General features: G+C 37.7%; 1 long non-coding RNA gene across 1 annotated transcript in view; it reads left to right on the forward strand.

Moving 5' to 3' along the window:
* The window catches only part of LOC128019665 (uncharacterized), a 31108-nt gene extending 14241 nt beyond the window's left edge, over positions 1-16867 (forward strand). Inside the window, exon 3 of the long non-coding RNA XR_008185231.1 lies at positions 16144-16867. This is a non-coding gene — a long non-coding RNA (uncharacterized LOC128019665). The remainder of the gene's footprint in view (positions 1-16143) is intronic.
* Positions 16868-18376: the final 1509 nt, after the last annotated feature.

An 18376-nucleotide genomic window follows, 5' to 3' on the forward strand; every position in this document is an offset into this window, starting at 1 on the left:
ACAAACAAACTGACATAATTATTGAATATTAATACTTATTGGTATTACTTAGCATAATTATTATTATTAGAAGTAGTAGTAGTATTACTACAACTACTACCATTGATTGAAGTGGAAAAAATAAAGGGTTGGTACTTCCCTAAGGAGCAGGGCTTTGTTGGGGAAAAGGGTTAGGGGGAATTGGTTGCCCCCTCAATTGCAAAAGCGTAGTTTTGGTTTGAATATTGGTGGGTTGAAGTGTGAACCATTAACAGCGTCACAGGGCATATGCTAAATGGTCCAAAGATGGAAACTGGTTAATAACATAACTGCAGTAAAGTAGCCAATAGTTGATAACTTATTACAAGGTGCATGGGAAGTCAAATTAAATGTTTATTCAATAATTGTATATGCACATATATGTAATATGTACAACATATATATACGACATATATGATATGGAGAGTGATGAACTTTTGGCTATAGAACTACATTCACAAGTCCTGCGCCCCCTTAAAACTGTGATTGTACATATACGACATAGTGAGTGATGAACTGTCGACTATAGAACTACATTCACAAGTCCAGCGTCCCTGTACACCATGATTGTTTATACACATTTACAATTTAGAGAGCGATGAACTGTCGGCTATAAAACTACATTCACAAGTCCTGCGTCCCTGTACACCATGATTGTTTATACACATTTACATACATGGAGAGTGATGAATTGTCGGCTATAGAACTACATTCACAAGTCCAGCGTCCCTGTACACCATGATTGTTTATATACATTTATGATATAGAGATCGATGATCTGTCCGCTATAAAACTACATTCACAAGTACAGCGTCCCTGTACACCATGATTGTTTATACACATTTACGATATAGAGAGCGATTATCTGTCGGCTATAGAACTACATTCACAAGTCCTGCGTCCCTGTACACCATGATTGTTTATACACATTTACGATATAGAGAGCGATGAACTGTCGGCTATAAAACTACATTCACAAGTACAGCGTCCCTGTACACCATGATTGTTTATACACATTTACAATATAGAGAGCGATGATCTGTCTGCTATAGAACTACATTCACAAGTACAGCGTCCCTGTACACCATGATTGTTTATACACGCGTACGATATAGTGAGCGATGAACTGTCGGCTATAAAACTACATTCACAAGTACAGCGTCCCTGTACACCATGATTGTTTATACACATTTACGATATAGAGAGCGATGAACTGTCGGCTATAAAACTACATTCACAAGTACAGCGTCCCTGTACACCATGATTGTTTATACACGCGTACGATATAGTGAGCGATGAACTGTCGGCTATAAAACTACATTTACAAGTACAGCGTCCCTGTACACCATGATTGTTTATACACGCGTACGATATAGTGAGCGATGAACTGTCGGCTATAAAACTACATTTACAAGTACAGCGTCCCTGTACACCATGATTGTTTATACACGCGTACGATATAGTGAGCGATGAACTGTCGGCTATAAAACTACATTCACAAGTACAGCGTCCCTGTACACCATGATTGTTTATACACATTTACGATATAGAGAGCGATGAACTGTCGGCTATAAAACTACATTCACAAGTACAGCGTCCCTGTACACCATGATTGTTTATACACATTTACGATATAGAGAGCGATGAACTGTCGGCTATAAAACTACATTCACAAGTACAGCGTCCCTGTACACCATGATTGTTTATACACATTTACAATACAGAGAGCGATGATCTGTCTGCTATAGAATTACATTCACAAGTACAGCATCCCTGTACACCATGATTTTTTATACACATTTCGATATAGAGAGCAATGATCTGTCAGCTATAGAACTACATTCACAAGTATAGCGTCCCTGTACACCATGACTGTTTATACACATTTACGATATAGAGAGCGATGATCTGTCTGCTATAGAACTACATTCACAAGTCCTGCTTCCCTCTACACTATGATTGTTTATACACATTTACGATTTAGAGAGCGATGAACTGTCGGCTATAGAACTACATTCACAAGTCCTGCGTCCCCATAAACCACAATGATTGTTTATACACATCTATGATATAGAGAGTGATGAACTGTCGGCTATAAAACTACATTCACAAGTCCTACGTCCCTATAAACCACAATGATTGTTTACACACATTTATGATATAGAGAGCGATGAACTGTCAGCTATAGAACTACATTCACAAGTACAGCGTCCCTGTACACCATGATTGTTTATACACATTTATGATATAGAGAGCGATGATCTGTCGGCTATAGAACTACATTCACAAGTCTTGCGTCCCTGTACACCATGATTGTTTATACACGCGTACGATATAGAGAGCGATGATCTGTCCGCTATAGAACTACATTCACAAGTCCTGCGTCCCTATAAACCATGATTGTTTATAAACATTTACGATATAGAGAGCGATGAAAGGTGGCTATAGAACTACATTGACAAGTCCTGCGTCCCTGTACACCATGACTGTTTATACACATTTATGATATAGAGATCGATGAACTGCCAGCTATAGAACTACATTCACAAGTCCAGCGTCCCTGTACACCATGATTTTTTATACACATTTATGATATAGAGAGCAATGATCTGTCGGCTATAGAACTACATTCACAAGTCTACATTCACAAGTACAGCGTCCCTGTACACCATGATTGTTTATGCACATTTACCATATAGAGATCGATGAACTGCCAGCTATAGAACTACATTCACAAGTCCTGCGTCCCTGTACACCGTGATTGTTTATGCACATTTACGATATAGAGAGCGAAGAACTGTCGGCTATAGAACTACATTCACAAGTCCTGCGTCCCTGTACACCGTGATTGTTTATGCACATTTACGATATAGAGAGCGAAGAACTGTCAGCTATAGAACTACATTCACAAGTCCAGCGTCCCTGTACACCATGATTGTTTACACACATTTATGAAATAGAGAGCGATAAACTGTCAACTATAGAACTACATTCACAAGTACAGCGTCCCTGTACACCATGATTGTTTATACACATTTACGATATAGAGAGCAATGATCTGTCGGCTATAGAACTACATTCACAAGTCCTGCGTCCCTGTACACCATGATTGTTTATGCACATTTACGATATGAAGAGCGAAGAACTGTCGGCTATAGAACTACATTCACAAGTACAGCGTCCCTGTACACCATGATTGTTTATACACATTTACGATATAGAGAGCAATGATCTGTCGGCTATAGAACTATATTCACAAGTCCTGCGTCCCTGTACACCATGATTGTTTATACACATTTACGATTTAGAGAGCGATGATCTGTCGGCTATAGAACTACATTCACAAGTCCTGCGTCCCTGTACACCATGATTGTTTATTCACATTTATGATATAGTCAGCGATGAACTGTCGGCTATAGAACCACATTCACAAATCCTGCGTCCCTGTACACCATGATTGTTTATACACATTTATGATATAGAGATCGCTGATCTGTCCGCTATAGAACTACATTCACAAATCCTGCACCCCTATAAACCATGATTGTTTATACACATTTACGATATAGAGAGCAATGATCTCTCGGCTATAGAACTACATTCACAAGTCCTGTGTCCCTGTACACCATGATTGTTTGAACACATGATTGTTTATATACATTTACGATATAGAGAACATTGAACTGTCGGTTATAGATCAACATTCACAAGTCCTTCGTCCCTGTACACCATGATTTTTTATAGACATTTACAATATAGAGAGCAATGATCTGTCGGCTATAGAACTACATTCACAAGTACAGCGTCCCTGTACACCATGATTGTTTATACACATTTAAGATATAGAGAGCGATTAACTGTTGGCTACAGAACTACATTCACAAGTACAGCGTCCCTGTACACCATGATTGTTTATACACATTTCGATATAGAAAGCGATGAACTGTCGCCTTTAGATCTACATTCACAAGTCCTGCGTCCCTGTACACCATGATTTTTTTAACACATGATTGTTAATACACATTTACGATATAGAGAGCGTTGAACTGTCGGCTATAGAACTACATTCACAAGTCCTGCGTCCCTGTACACCATGATTTTTTATACACATTTAAGATATAGAGAGCGATGAACTGTCAACTATAGAACTACATTCACAAGTCCAGCGTCACTGTACACCATGATTGTTTATACACTTTTACGATATAGAAAGCGATGAACTGTCGCCTTTAGATCTACATTCACAAGTCCTGCGTCCCTGTACACCATGATTTTTTTAACACATGATTGTTAATACACATTTACGATATAGAGAGCGTTGAACTGTCGGCTATAGAACTACATTCACAAGTCCTGCGTCCCTGTACACCATGATTTTTTATACACATTTAAGATATAGAGAGCGATGAACTGTCAACTATAGAACTACATTCACAAGGCCAGTGTCACTGTACAACATGATTGTTTATACACTTTTACGATATAGAGAGCGATGATCTGTCTGCTATAGAACTACATTCACAAGTCTTGTGTCCCTGTACACCATGATTGTTTATACACATTTACGATATAGAGAGCGATGAACTGTCGGCTTTAGAACTACATTCACAAGTCTTGCGTCCCTGTACACCATGATTTTTTATACACATTTAAGATATAGAGAGCGATGAACTGTCAACTATAGAACTACATTCACAAGGCCAGTGTCACTGTACAACATGATTGTTTATACACTTTTACGATATAGAGAGCGATGATCTGTCTGCTATAGAACTACATTCACAAGTCTTGTGTCCCTGTACACCATGATTGTTTATACACATTTACGATATAGAGAGCGATGAACTGTCGGCTTTAGAACTACATTCACAAGTCTTGCGTCCCTGTACACCATGATTGTTTATACACATTTACAATACAGAGAGCGATGATCTGTCTGCTATAGAATTACATTCACAAGTACAGCATCCCTGTACACCATGATTTTTTATACACATTTCGATATAGAGAGCAATGATCTGTCAGCTATAGAACTACATTCACAAGTATAGCGTCCCTGTACACCATGACTGTTTATACACATTTACGATATAGAGAGCGATGATCTGTCTGCTATAGAACTACATTCACAAGTCCTGCTTCCCTCTACACTATGATTGTTTATACACATTTACGATTTAGAGAGCGATGAACTGTCGGCTATAGAACTACATTCACAAGTCCTGCGTCCCCATAAACCACAATGATTGTTTATACACATCTATGATATAGAGAGTGATGAACTGTCGGCTATAAAACTACATTCACAAGTCCTACGTCCCTATAAACCACAATGATTGTTTACACACATTTATGATATAGAGAGCGATGAACTGTCAGCTATAGAACTACATTCACAAGTACAGCGTCCCTGTACACCATGATTGTTTATACACATTTATGATATAGAGAGCGATGATCTGTCGGCTATAGAACTACATTCACAAGTCTTGCGTCCCTGTACACCATGATTGTTTATACACGCGTACGATATAGAGAGCGATGATCTGTCCGCTATAGAACTACATTCACAAGTCCTGCGTCCCTATAAACCATGATTGTTTATAAACATTTACGATATAGAGAGCGATGAAAGGTGGCTATAGAACTACATTGACAAGTCCTGCGTCCCTGTACACCATGACTGTTTATACACATTTATGATATAGAGATCGATGAACTGCCAGCTATAGAACTACATTCACAAGTCCAGCGTCCCTGTACACCATGATTTTTTATACACATTTATGATATAGAGAGCAATGATCTGTCGGCTATAGAACTACATTCACAAGTCTACATTCACAAGTACAGCGTCCCTGTACACCATGATTGTTTATGCACATTTACCATATAGAGATCGATGAACTGCCAGCTATAGAACTACATTCACAAGTCCTGCGTCCCTGTACACCGTGATTGTTTATGCACATTTACGATATAGAGAGCGAAGAACTGTCGGCTATAGAACTACATTCACAAGTCCTGCGTCCCTGTACACCGTGATTGTTTATGCACATTTACGATATAGAGAGCGAAGAACTGTCAGCTATAGAACTACATTCACAAGTCCAGCGTCCCTGTACACCATGATTGTTTACACACATTTATGAAATAGAGAGCGATAAACTGTCAACTATAGAACTACATTCACAAGTACAGCGTCCCTGTACACCATGATTGTTTATACACATTTACGATATAGAGAGCAATGATCTGTCGGCTATAGAACTACATTCACAAGTCCTGCGTCCCTGTACACCATGATTGTTTATGCACATTTACGATATGAAGAGCGAAGAACTGTCGGCTATAGAACTACATTCACAAGTACAGCGTCCCTGTACACCATGATTGTTTATACACATTTACGATATAGAGAGCAATGATCTGTCGGCTATAGAACTATATTCACAAGTCCTGCGTCCCTGTACACCATGATTGTTTATACACATTTACGATTTAGAGAGCGATGATCTGTCGGCTATAGAACTACATTCACAAGTCCTGCGTCCCTGTACACCATGATTGTTTATTCACATTTATGATATAGTCAGCGATGAACTGTCGGCTATAGAACCACATTCACAAATCCTGCGTCCCTGTACACCATGATTGTTTATACACATTTATGATATAGAGATCGCTGATCTGTCCGCTATAGAACTACATTCACAAATCCTGCACCCCTATAAACCATGATTGTTTATACACATTTACGATATAGAGAGCAATGATCTCTCGGCTATAGAACTACATTCACAAGTCCTGTGTCCCTGTACACCATGATTGTTTGAACACATGATTGTTTATATACATTTACGATATAGAGAACATTGAACTGTCGGTTATAGATCAACATTCACAAGTCCTTCGTCCCTGTACACCATGATTTTTTATAGACATTTACAATATAGAGAGCAATGATCTGTCGGCTATAGAACTACATTCACAAGTACAGCGTCCCTGTACACCATGATTGTTTATACACATTTAAGATATAGAGAGCGATTAACTGTTGGCTACAGAACTACATTCACAAGTACAGCGTCCCTGTACACCATGATTGTTTATACACATTTCGATATAGAAAGCGATGAACTGTCGCCTTTAGATCTACATTCACAAGTCCTGCGTCCCTGTACACCATGATTTTTTTAACACATGATTGTTAATACACATTTACGATATAGAGAGCGTTGAACTGTCGGCTATAGAACTACATTCACAAGTCCTGCGTCCCTGTACACCATGATTTTTTATACACATTTAAGATATAGAGAGCGATGAACTGTCAACTATAGAACTACATTCACAAGTCCAGCGTCACTGTACACCATGATTGTTTATACACTTTTACGATATAGAAAGCGATGAACTGTCGCCTTTAGATCTACATTCACAAGTCCTGCGTCCCTGTACACCATGATTTTTTTAACACATGATTGTTAATACACATTTACGATATAGAGAGCGTTGAACTGTCGGCTATAGAACTACATTCACAAGTCCTGCGTCCCTGTACACCATGATTTTTTATACACATTTAAGATATAGAGAGCGATGAACTGTCAACTATAGAACTACATTCACAAGGCCAGTGTCACTGTACAACATGATTGTTTATACACTTTTACGATATAGAGAGCGATGATCTGTCTGCTATAGAACTACATTCACAAGTCTTGTGTCCCTGTACACCATGATTGTTTATACACATTTACGATATAGAGAGCGATGAACTGTCGGCTTTAGAACTACATTCACAAGTCTTGCGTCCCTGTACACCATGATTTTTTATACACATTTAAGATATAGAGAGCGATGAACTGTCAACTATAGAACTACATTCACAAGGCCAGTGTCACTGTACAACATGATTGTTTATACACTTTTACGATATAGAGAGCGATGATCTGTCTGCTATAGAACTACATTCACAAGTCTTGTGTCCCTGTACACCATGATTGTTTATACACATTTACGATATAGAGAGCGATGAACTGTCGGCTTTAGAACTACATTCACAAGTCTTGCGTCCCTGTACACCATGATTGTTTATACACATTTAAGATATAGAGAGCGATGATCTGTCTGCTATAGAACTACATTCACAAGTCTTGTGTCCCTGTACACCATGATTGTTTATACACATTTACGATATAGAGAGCGATGAACTGTCGGCTTTAGAACTACATTCACAAGTCTTGCGTCCCTGTACACCATGATTGTTTATACACATTTACGATATAGAAAGCGATGAACTGTCGCCTTTAGATCTACATTCACAAGTCCTGCGTCCCTGTACACCATGATTTTTTAAACACATGATTGTTAATAAACATTTACGATATAGAGAGCGTTGAACTGTCGGCTATAGAACTACATTCACAAGTCCTGCGTCCCTGTACACCATGATTTTTTATACACATTTAAGATATAGAGAGCGATGAACTGTCAACTATAGAACTACATTCACAAGGCCAGTGTCACTGTACAACATGATTGTTTATACACTTTTACGATATAGAGAGCGATGATCTGTCTGCTATAGAACTACATTCACAAGTCTTGTGTCCCTGTACACCATGATTGTTTATACACATTTACGATATAGAGAGCGATGAACTGTCGGCTTTAGAACTACATTCACAAGTCCAGCGTCCCTGTACACCATGATCTTTTATACAAATTTACGATATAGAGAGCGATGATCTGTCGGCTATAGAACTACATTCACAAGTCTTGCGTCCCTGTACACCATGATTGTTTATACACATTTACGATATAGAGAGCAATGAACTGTTGGCTATAGAACTACATTGACAAGTCCTGCGTCACTGTACACCATGATTGTTTATACACAATTACGATATAGAGAGCGATGAACTGTTGTCTATAGAACTACATTCACAAGTCCTGCGTCCCTGTACACCATGATTGTTTATACACATTTACGATATAGAGAGCGATGATCTGTCGGCTATAGAACTACATTCACAAGTCTTGCGTCCCTGTACACCATGATTGTTTATACACAATTACGATATAGAGAGCGATGAACTGTTGGCTATAGAACTACATTCACAAGTCTTGCGTCCCTGTACACCATGATTGTTTATACACATTTACGATATAGAGAGCGATGATCTGTCGGCTATAGAACTACATTCACAAGTACAGCGTCCCTGTACACCGTGATTGTTTATACACATTTACGATATAGAGAGCGATGATCTGTCGGCTATAGAACTACATTCACAAGTCCTGCGTCCCTGTACACCATGATTGTTTATACACATTTACGATATAGAGAGCGATGATCTGTCGGCTATAGAACTACATTCACAAGTCCAGCGTCCCTGTACACCGTGATTGTTTATACACATTTACGATATAGAGAGCGATGATCTGTCGGCTATAGAACTACATTCACAAGTCCTGCGTCCCTGTACACCGTGATTGTTTATACACATTTACGATATAGAGAGCGATGATCTGTTGGCTATAGAACTACATTCACAAGTCTTGTGTCCCTGTTCACCATGATTGTTTATACACATTTACGATATAGAGAGCGATGATCTGTCGGCTATAGAACTACATTCACAAGTCTTGCGTCCCTGTACACCATGATTGTTTATACACATATATACGATATAGAGATCGATGAACTGTCAGCTATAGAACTACATTCACAAGTCTTGCGTCCCTGTACACCATGATTGTTTATGCACATTTACGATATAGAGAGCGATGATCTGTCGGCTATAGAACTACATTCACAAGTCTTGCGTCCCTGTACACCATGATTGTTTATACACATTTACGATATAGAGAGCGATGATCTGTCGGCTATAGAACTACATTCACAAGTCTTGCGTCCCTGTACACCATGATTGTTTATAAACATTTACGATATAGAGATCGATGAACTGTCTGCTATAAAACTACATTCACAAGTCTTGCGTCCCTGTACACCATGATTGTTTATACACATTTACGATATAGAGAGCGATGATCTGTCGGCTATAGAACTACATTCACAAGTCTTGCGTCCCTGTACACCATGATTGTTTATACACAATTACGATATAGAGAGCGATGAACTGTTGGCTATAGAACTACATTCACAAGTCTTGCGTCCCTGTACACCATGATTGTTTATACACATTTACGATATAGAGAGCGATGATCTGTCGGCTATAGAACTACATTCACAAGTACAGCGTCCCTGTACACCGTGATTGTTTATACACATTTACGATATAGAGAGCGATGATCTGTCGGCTATAGAACTACATTCACAAGTCCTGCGTCCCTGTACACCATGATTGTTTATACACATTTACGATATAGAGAGCGATGATCTGTCGGCTATAGAACTACATTCACAAGTCCAGCGTCCCTGTACACCGTGATTGTTTATACACATTTACGATATAGAGAGCGATGATCTGTCGGCTATAGAACTACATTCACAAGTCCTGCGTCCCTGTACACCGTGATTGTTTATACACATTTACGATATAGAGAGCGATGATCTGTTGGCTATAGAACTACATTCACAAGTCTTGTGTCCCTGTACACCATGATTGTTTATACACATTTACGATATAGAGAGCGATGATCTGTCGGCTATAGAACTACATTCACAAGTCCTGCGTCCCTGTACACCATGATTGTTTATACACATTTACGATATAGAGAGCGATGAACTGTCGGCTTTAGAACTACATTCACAAGTCTTGCGTCCCTGTACACCATGATTGTTTATACACATATATACGATATAGAGATCGATGAACTGTCAGCTATAGAACTACATTCACAAGTCTTGCGTCCCTGTACACCATGATTGTTTATGCACATTTACGATATAGAGAGCGATGATCTGTCGGCTATAGAACTACATTCACAAGTCTTGCGTCCCTGTACACCATGATTGTTAATACACATTTACGATATAGAGAGCGTTGAACTGTCGGCTATAGAACTACATTCACAAGTCCTGCGTCCCTGTACACCATGATTTTTTATACACATTTAAGATATAGAGAGCGATGAACTGTCAACTATAGAACTACATTCACAAGGCCAGTGTCACTGTACAACATGATTGTTTATACACATTTACGATATAGAGAGCGATGATCTGTCTGCTATAGAACTACATTCACAAGTCTTGTGTCCCTGTACACCATGATTGTTTATACACATTTACGATATAGAGAGCGATGATCTGTCGGCTATAGAACTACATTCACAAGTCCTGCGTCCCTGTACACCATGATTGTTTATACACATTTACGATATAGAGAGCGATGAACTGTCGGCTTTAGAACTACATTCACAAGTCTTGCGTCCCTGTACACCATGATTGTTTATACACATATATACGATATAGAGATCGATGAACTGTCAGCTATAGAACTACATTCACAAGTCTTGCGTCCCTGTACACCATGATTGTTTATGCACATTTACGATATAGAGAGCGATGATCTGTCGGCTATAGAACTACATTCACAAGTCCAGCGTCCCTGTACACCATGATTGTTTATGCACATTTACGATATAGAGAGCGTTGAACTGTCGGCTATAGAACTACATTCACAAGTCCTGCGTCCCTGTACACCATGATTTTTTATACACATTTAAGATATAGAGAGCGATGAACTGTCAACTATAGAACTACATTCACAAGTCTTGCGTCCCTGTACACCATGATTGTTAATACACATTTACGATATAGAGAGCGTTGAACTGTCGGCTATAGAACTACATTCACAAGTCCTGCGTCCCTGTACACCATGATTTTTTATACACATTTAAGATATAGAGAGCGATGAACTGTCAACTATAGAACTACATTCACAAGGCCAGTGTCACTGTACAACATGATTGTTTATACACATTTACGATATAGAGAGCGATGATCTGTCTGCTATAGAACTACATTCACAAGTCTTGCGTCCCTGTACACCATGATTGTTTATACACTTTTACGATATAGAGAGCGATGATCTGTCTGCTATAGAACTACATTCACAAGTCTTGTGTCCCTGTACACCATGATTGTTTATACACATTTACGATATAGAGAGCGATGAACTGTCGGCTTTAGAACTACATTCACAAGTCCAGCGTCCCTGTACACCATGATCTTTTATACAAATTTACGATATAGAGAGCGATGATCTGTCGGCTATAGAACTACATTCACAAGTCTTGCGTCCCTGTACACCATGATTGTTTATACACATTTACGATATAGAGAGCAATGAACTGTTGGCTATAGAACTACATTGACAAGTCCTGCGTCACTGTACACCATGATTGTTTATACACAATTACGATATAGAGAGCGATGAACTGTTGGCTATAGAACTACATTCACAAGTCCTGCGTCCCTGTACACCATGATTGTTTATACACATTTACGATATAGAGAGCGATGATCTGTCGGCTATAGAACTACATTCACAAGTCTTGCGTCCCTGTACACCATGATTGTTTATACACAATTACGATATAGAGAGCGATGAGCTGTTGGCTATAGAACTACATTCACAAGTCTTGCGTCCCTGTACACCATGATTGTTTATACACATTTACGATATAGAGAGCGATGATCTGTCGGCTATAGAACTACATTCACAAGTACAGCGTCCCTGTACACCGTGATTGTTTATACACATTTACGATATAGAGAGCGATGATCTGTCGGCTATAGAACTACATTCACAAGTCCTGCGTCCCTGTACACCATGATTGTTTATACACATTTACGATATAGAGAGCGATGATCTGTCGGCTATAGAACTACATTCACAAGTCCAGCGTCCCTGTACACCGTGATTGTTTATACACATTTACGATATAGAGAGCGATGATCTGTCGGCTATAGAACTACATTCACAAGTCCTGCGTCCCTGTACACCGTGATTGTTTATACACATTTACGATATAGAGAGCGATGATCTGTTGGCTATAGAACTACATTCACAAGTCTTGTGTCCCTGTACACCATGATTGTTTATACACATTTACAATATAGAGAGCGATGATCTGTCGGCTATAGAACTACATTCACAAGTCCTGCGTCCCTGTACACCATGATTGTTTATAATCTGAATGACAGAACCTAATGATGCCATGTAGACAGAGAAGTGGTCCAAGAACTGAGCCCCGAGTCCTTTAAATTTTATTGGTTCAATATTGTATTAATAAGCTGTCAATTTCAGTTTGATCTTTGTGGTTGATGTTTCCACATGGCTTGCAACACGTCAAAAGTAAATTGGTATCCATTAAAATATGGTATAGAAATTGGTAACACTTTATAATAACTGCACACTATTAATCATTAATTAAGCATTAGTAAACAGATAATTCATAATTTATAAAGCATTAATAGACAGTAATAAGCAGTTTATAAATACAGATATAAATGCTTTATTCTTGATTTAAAAGCATATCTATAATGTGTTTAATAATTGTATTTTCATACTTTATTTATGATCAATTTATCATTTCTCAATTAAGTATACCATTATTTACAAACCAGTTATTTAGGAGTTGCCAGTGATTCATAAGATCACAAGAAATGTAGTAAATTCAGGTAGTTATAAAGCATTTAGTAGTGGTCAGTTAACTATTTATGTGAGCTCATCTAAAGTGAGTCTAGTTATGCCTTTTAAAGCATTTATTAAGGATATTTAAAGGCTCAGTTATCTTCTAAACAAAAAACGGAAACAAACACCACACAGTGATACAGAACATAGAAATATTAACAGCCTTTAAATCTCATTTGTAAAAGCTTTACAAGGCAAAAATAGTCCTCACTTTAGATGAGCTCACAAAAATAGTTAACTAACAACTACATATGTTTTATAACTACATGAATTAACCCTGAATTACAGTAGAAATACATGTTAATAAACCATTTATTAACACTATAAGTAACTATTACTATATGTCTGAATAAAAAGATGTATGAATGCACGTTTAAATAGTTTATTAATCATTTATTTACAATTTCTAAGTGATCTTATGAACCATTGACAACTCCTTAATAACTGGTGTGTAAATAATGCTATACTTAATTTAGAAATGATACATTGATCATTAATAAAGTATGAAAAAACAATTATTAAATACATTATAGATATGCTTTTAAATCAGGTATAAAGCATTTATATCTGTATTTACTGTATAAAATGCTTATAAATGTCTATTAATGCTTTATAAATGATGAATTAACTGTTTCCTAATGCTTAACTAATGATTAAAAGCATGCAGTTCTTATAAAGTGTTACCTAGAAATTATTATAAAATAATACAACGAGTATACATAATTATGTAAATATTATTCAGAAACTGTATTTGAAATGAATAATTAGTAAAAATGATTAAAACCCATTATTAAAAAAGGTCACATATTTGAGTTGAAGCATGACCAGCTAACGTAAAACTAATTTTAACATCTTTGGTCCCCCTGGCATTCAAAAAATAGTCCTACGTTGAGTTAGCATATTAAGAGGCCAAATCTGAGTTGATTTTTACAGCCCAGAAGCACCTTTTTGCTTAAGTATGTGTGGATCTCAAAACAGGGCACATTGCTTGACAGTCTGTGCTTCCATCCGCCCTGTTTTACTTTAGATATGCTTTCATTTATGCCATTTGGAATGCAGTACTATTAAAGGCACAAGACTCATGTACTGACAGACTTTCACATGCGCTTTGTGTTTGTTATCCTGAACCTCAGTTTCTGCTGCGGTTAAATGCACTTGCATTTTCAAATACTTTTATATGAAATTGATGTACACACAGTCAATTATGTTTTCAGAGCAGGACAAAACATCTGATATCAAAATAGATCTGTGCGTTAATACAACCTGTTAAAGCGGCCACTTTCTATGATCTCATCAGTAATAATCAAATGGCAATAATGCTGAGGAAAAAAAGAAAAATCCTTAACTATTGTCTGTACCCTTTTGACTTTGGACACTTAAAAAACACTTATTTTAAATAAGTTATTGTTTAAAAATATTAATAATAATAATAAAGTTGATTTTGAACCAAATAAATTTGATAAAAAATGTAAATGAAAATGTAGCCATGTAATATTCAAAACTGAGAATGTGACGCTTCGTGATATTGAGTTTGATAATGATAATTGTAATTTAAGTAAATTGTGAAACCAGTGAAGATTCACACCCCTGTTTTTAAGATGCCAGTACTGACATACAGAGATTTCAACTATAAACAAAAAGCATATAACTGCAGTTTTTTTAAGATGTAAAGTTGTATATATGTATTTGCACAGCAGAAGAATTAATTGGAGAAAAAATGTAGATGAAGAATCATTTTGGAATTGGATTGTGACTCCCATAATTGGAATAGGATCTGATGATGAAGTGCCTGAAGATTCCCACCCCTAATAGATGTACAAGATTGTATGACAACATTGTGATGCATTGATGCATCAGTAATCATAATTGAATCGAATTGTGGGCCTCTGAATCTCAATCAAATGGTATTAATGAGATACCCATAGATTCCCACTCCTAATCTCACACTGTCCAATGGAAAAATTAGATGATCTTACTTTACAAATTGTAATAGCTTGAAATGTTATTACAATGTCTGTATCTACACACACTTTATTCAAATCATTATCTGGTTTAAGAGGACTCTTTACACATACACAACATGGTATATAAGGTCATAGTTGTAATATATACACATCCACATTATGGTTTATGAGGTCAATTCTAAAATTCTTTGAAATCTTCATACAGGCCTTTTTTTATGCATAAAATAATCATATATTGCCTTTGTTTTATGAGGACACTGATATGTCCTCATAAACCCAAGTGTCCTCATAATGCTGGTGAGTAACCTGACATTTTGTCCTTATAAACCACATATGCCAGTTCACACACACACACACACACACACACACACACACACACACACACACACACACACATAAAGAAGTTAATGAAAAACAATAAAGTGAAGAAGTGAACTTCTTTCTTTTATTTTCTTTCTTTCTTTCTTTCTTTCATTTTTTTTTAACAGAGTTAAGCCTGCAAATGGATAAACCAAACAGAGGAACAGATCATTTCAAATGTGACCATCGTCATCTTCATGTGGAGGAATCACTTTTCTTTGAGTATGACTTGCATTTTCTGCATCTGCGTCCTTGCAATTCAGACACTATAATTTCTGATAACATCATCACAGGGTCTGTAAAAGTAAAAAGATTGAATCAGTGGGTTTAAGTGGTGTTTTTGAATGTAATATGTATTATTATTTGCATAGAAATGCATTAGAATTTCTGTTGTCATTTTAACTTTTAAAGCTTGGACTAAATCCTCATCAAGCTTGACATGATTGTATGTTTTTATCCTCTTGTTTGACCTCACTACAGCACTCTGTGTAACATCGACTAAACAATACTCATTTATATAAAAAAATTTACAATTGCAAATTGAGGGGAAAAAAATCATTTAAAAAAAGGATGTTAATGTTGTACATTCTATAACAACAATTTATTATTTCTCCCAAAACACCGGACAGTGACATCATGCAGTAGGCTGAGCTTGTTTGAATTTAGATACATAAACTAATAAATAAAGTTATTTTAAGCACATCTTTGGAAAAATTATTTATGATGCACTTCAAATGATACAATGTTGAAATGCATGTGGAAAATACAGATAAATAGTAGCCTATTGCAATTAATATATTATGTATTTAAAAGTGGAATTAAAATGTGTTTAATTTGTATTGCAAAACTAATATTCTTTTACAAGTAAAACCTAACAATATATATTGATTTTAAGTATGCTTATTACTAATGTTGAAAAGTTGGTGCAATGTAAGAAACCTTAAGCTTATTTTGTAGCTATAATGTGTGAGTGAATTAATATACTCAAATGTCAACAAAAATGTCAAAATATCTTCCTTTTGAAAAGTAGGCTGAAGCATGTATGTTATATAAATATTTAAAATATATTGCAGTTTGTCTACTTGTGGTTTATAAATAATATGCATATACTTTAAACCCACTAAAAGCTGTATCATTTTACTATGTTCTTACACAAATTGACAATAAAATACAGGTGCTGGTAATATAATTAGAATATCATCAAAAAGTTGAGTTATTTCACTAATTCCATTTAAAAAGTGAAACGTCTCGGTTACATATGGTAACGCTCGTTTCCTGAAGGAGGGAACGGAGACGCCACGTCAGTAACAGACGAATATAGGATATCGCTTCGATAGACCAATCTACCTTGAGTGTAAACTAAATGAGCCAATGCACATGCATGCAATTATTGCATCCAGCTACCGCTGATCGCTACGTGAATATAAGAAGGCAGCAGGTGCACTGCATTCCAGTTTTTCACTGAGGAGTCGAGCCGGGGACCCGGCAGCTCAGCGGCGGTACAGCAACCATGGCGACTGGATGTGGCCTCTCCGTTTCCCTCCTTCAGGGAATGAGGGTTACCATACGTATACGAGACGTTCCCTTTCAGTCGGTCACTCTCGACGCCACGTCAGTGTCAGACGAATATGGGATACCTATCAAAGTGCCATGGGTGCTGCCCCTTCCAGTGCCCTGTGCGAGCCGCCTGCACCCCTATTAGGTGTAGGCCGGGGCTCAGAACAAATAGCTCCACTCACCGTTGTCAAAGCACTACCTCACTGGGTGAGATTGGATAACACTGGGAAAACGTACCCTGTCCGCTCGGAACCGGGACGCTGCGGAAGCCCCATCCTTCCGGAAGGAGGTCTCGGAGGCAAATACACATATAGCATCCGTTTAGGAGTATACAGAGAAATTTGAGGTGATTAAAAACCCTCTTGGGAAGGCAGAAGTCTGCCGGGGAAACACAGGCTCTAAGGCTATACTGTGGACTATACACATATGAGTACCACTTAGGTCTCAATATGGAGCCCACCCTTCCATGGTTCTCACGGATACATCATGAAGGCCTGGTGCTGGACGTTCCGCCACGTCCAGCTGCTTAGGGTGATGGAGGATCTCAACAGGGTCTACAGTATGGACACTCTGGAGTGTTTTAAGCAAGCCGACACTAACCGGGGCCTCTCAGTGCCACTACCCATTTGAGGTGAGAACACAGGAGGATACCGGCTCTACATGAAGGCTATAGAACCTAGTGAACGTGTTAGGGGTCGCCCAGCCCGCAGCTCTACAAATATCTGTCAGCAAGGTGCCATGAGCCAGCGCCCAGGAGGATACAACACTTCTAGTTGAGTGAGCTCACAACCTGAATGGGCAGGG

Source organism: Carassius gibelio, chromosome A9 (genome assembly GCF_023724105.1).
Source record: "Carassius gibelio isolate Cgi1373 ecotype wild population from Czech Republic chromosome A9, carGib1.2-hapl.c, whole genome shotgun sequence".
NCBI classification, from domain to species: Eukaryota; Metazoa; Chordata; class Actinopteri; order Cypriniformes; family Cyprinidae; genus Carassius; species Carassius gibelio.